This window comes from Sinocyclocheilus grahami, unplaced genomic scaffold, assembly GCF_001515645.1.
Source record: "Sinocyclocheilus grahami isolate Dianchi unplaced genomic scaffold, SAMN03320097.WGS_v1.1 scaffold1153.1, whole genome shotgun sequence".
Taxonomy (NCBI): Eukaryota; Metazoa; Chordata; class Actinopteri; order Cypriniformes; family Cyprinidae; genus Sinocyclocheilus; species Sinocyclocheilus grahami.
Window position 1 is genome coordinate 229,026 of NW_015506332.1, and position 3,711 is coordinate 232,736.

The following is a 3,711-nucleotide window of genomic DNA, read 5'->3' on the forward strand; positions in this document are numbered from 1 at the left end:
CCGGGGCAGGATGTACCTGATGGCCTCAGTCTGCTTTGGTCAGTGGAGAACCGCTGGGCAAGTTCTCCACCATGTCGCCGACAGGCCGGCCTGGGACACGGGGGAGTTCAAGAATTGTGTCTTGTCGTGACCACCCTCGTGCAAGTCCCTCAGTGCCTTGGCCTGGTGCACTTGCAATCACGCCGTAGCGTGTAAGGCGGAGGCAGCTTCTCCACAGGTCGTGTAGGCATCGCTGGCCAGTCGAGTACCTACAGACCCGGGAGGGGAGGCACGGTTCTCCCTGCCGGTTGGAGGCGGTATTAGCAGCTGCATCGCAACCGACCGCTCCACCGGGAGGACCCTTGTAACCCCCTAGCTGCCCCACCATCGAGGGTGGTGAGGGAGGAGGATCCAGCAAATCAGTTTCCGGCAGAAAAAAGGTGCCGTCCATGACCTGTTGAGCTCCTCATGCACCTCCGGGAAGAAAGGCACCGAGGCGGGGCGCTGAGAACCAGCGCGGACCACCCCGAGAACCAATCGTGCAACCTTGAGGGCTCGGGATACGGTGAAATTCTTCACTCGAGCCCTACCCCTACGGCGGCCACGGGAAAGCATAGCCATTATTTCTGATCCATCCCCGGAGGGGAATTCCTCACCGTGACCGTAAGACCAGTCTGCCCACCGTCAGAAAAAGGACCCCTGCCACCAGAGGGAACCCCAAATCTAGGCTACGGGGTAGCCTAGGTCTAGGTAACGGAGTCCGGTCCGCAACTCCGAGATGGTCATACCCCCGCAATGGGAGCATGAACCATCCACGAAAGCCACCTCAGCGTGATTCATGCCCAGGCACGAGAGGCAGCGATCGTGACCATCACCCAGCGCCAGGTAACGACCGCATCCAGAACGCCCGGGTGATACGTTGTCTATAGCAAGACCCACATCGTCTTTATAAAGACGTAATGTCAAGTTTGCCACGCAACGTCGTCTTTTCTTTAAAAAGACGCACTCGAAATTGCTCTTTTAGGGGAAAAAGGTCTTTTAGCGTGCCGAGGCGCACAGGGGAGATGATCATCTGCAGCACAAACAGGGTGTAGTGCAGCCTGATGTGTGCAACCCACTCGATATGGGAAACCACCACCGCTGACGCGCCGTCTGTCAACACGAAGAGCCAAGAGCGCGCTGAACTCATTCAGTCTTCTTCTCTCAGTAGAGTAGTCAGGAGCAGAACTGTGATCGCTCGGCTCCGAAGCGAAAAGCTGAATATGCGCTGCATCTGCTGCCTACTTATACTCACGCTGTGATCAGCAGCAGCTGGATGCAATAATCGCATGCCAATGTGCATTGGCTCATTTAGTTTACACTCGAAGTAGACTGGTCCCTCTAAGCGAGATCCCAATTTCGTCGGTCATCCGACGTGACGTCGAGAGTGACCGACTGAAAGGGAACTAAGCAGTTTGTAGTGAATGGCAATCTGGTTGCAGATCAGCAACAAAAAGAGAATCTAAACTTTCATGTTTGAATCATAACTTTCACCCACTCAATCATCTGCTAGTTAATCAAAATAACATTCAGCTAAAAAGAATGCCGTCTGTTCAGTTAAGACCTTTGTTTAAGGATGTTACAGTCTAATTGGAGTGGCTTACATTCAATGAAACATTTGTACTCATATTAATTAGTACATCCTGTGTCTTCTTTCATGGTAAATTATTATTCCAGGGCTTTATGACAGAACCAGCACATTAAAGTCTGTATTCAAAAATTAAGAAACGTACAGGATTCCTATTGTAACCATAAAATAAAATAATAAAATAAAGTCATCCTGAACAAACTACCAAAAATGTACAAGAATAAAACATTTAAATATATCCATTAAATTAGGATCATGTTTGCTGCATTTAGGCTTCTAATATACAGATTTTCTATTAGATTATATTCCTTTGTATACACAAACAATTAATAATAGATAAACATTTTTAGAAATCTGCAGAACTCTAGAAGCTTTGTATCTTCCATTCCATCTTCAGGAACTCATGTGCTATTTGCCCTTTGTCAGGTAGGTCAAGACGTAGTGATTGAGAGTTGACACAGAGATTACCAGCAAGGTCATTTAAATTAAACATCATGCTGTTTTGTTCATGTTTCTAAGCCTCTTATACTATATATATACTTCTATACTTCTTTCGCTATCCTTCTTTTTTTCTTCTGTATAAAGTGGACCCTGGCATAAATTTCTTTTTATTGTGTCTGACATGTGAAAAGTCCATGTCACTCACCTGCAACCCTACAATTTGTCTCTATGCATGCTACCAGGAAAACTGTACTTTTACAGGAATACCTTCTGCCCTTCCTGGCAGACAGTATATTCTGACAGCTGCCACAGTATGCATGTTTCATCTGTTTGGAGCTGAAGGCTGTTTTTTTTTGTTTTTTTTAATACACTGCCAATTAAGACTATTCAGCCCAACAAAATACAGTATAATACTACAGTAGAAAGACTTTTTTTTTAGTTTTTTTTTTTATAATTGTATTAATGCATCTAGTGGTCATTCGGAGTCAGACCAAAATCTTATGGTAAATACACAATTTGTTGTTTGATTTAGTAACCATACCCTTTAAATTGTAACAAAGCAATGTGATGCAGCATACCAAAGCTATTTCAAGCCATCTTCATTTAAGTTCAATGACTGAATAGGAAATCCATTCTAATGGTTTAACAGTGATATACAGTTTGTTACATAAATAAAGCTGGGATATGCTAGCATTGGCTTACATATGAACCAGCTCTTACAAAAATAATCTTCTGATCATCAGATTGTTTGTTGTACACTACTGTCCATTTTTTCATGTTTTTGAAACAAGTCTCTTATGCTCACCAAAGCTGCATTTATTTGATTAAAAATACAGTAAAATCGTGAAATATTGTTACAATTTAAAAGAACTGTTTTCTATATGAATATATGTTTTAGGTTTTTGATGGATAGAAAGTTCAAAAGAACACCATATCTTTGAAATATATATTTTTTGCTACAACGTAAAAGTCTTTAACTGTCACTTTTGATCAATTTAATGCATCCTTGTTGAATAAAATATAGAAAAACTATTATATATTTGTTTGGATATATTCTGAAACATACAATATGGACATACTAACAACATCTACAAATGGAAGTATTGACATGTACAGCTTTAGCCATATAAAGATCTTTATGAATCCTTAATATTTTAAATATTTGCATAGTTTTTACTATTATACAGATATTTTACATTTTAGATGCTGTCAATACAATAATGTAAGAATAATTTCAGTGTTTATGCATATGAAAAAAAAAAAAATTCTACAGTGTGGTTACAAAAAAAATAAAATTAGTACATGATTTTTTTATATATATATATATATATATATTGTCTCTCACTTCCCAACCAATTTACTGTACTGTCTGACACAAGAAATTACTCTTTTATATGGAATTTAAGTGGCAAAGTTTGGCCATAAAAACTTATCACAGTTTATTTATGTGCAGCACATTTCAGCAGTCTCTGACATGTTGTCAAGTGCCATTGTGACACCATGCTATAGAGGGGTGTTGCTTGTTATTTTTAATGCGAGTTTAAAGGGGTCATATGATGCTTTTTTAAAGATCATTATTTTGTGTATTTGGTGTAACAGAATATGTTGACATGCTTTAATGTTCAAAAAACACATTCTTTTTCAAATACTGTACATTATTGTAG

General features: G+C 40.4%; 1 protein-coding gene across 1 annotated transcript in view; it reads left to right on the forward strand.

Moving 5' to 3' along the window:
• The window catches only part of tmem132e (transmembrane protein 132E), a 114,439-nt gene that overhangs the window by 46,721 nt on the left and 64,007 nt on the right, over window positions 1–3,711 (forward strand). The window lies entirely within an intron of this gene.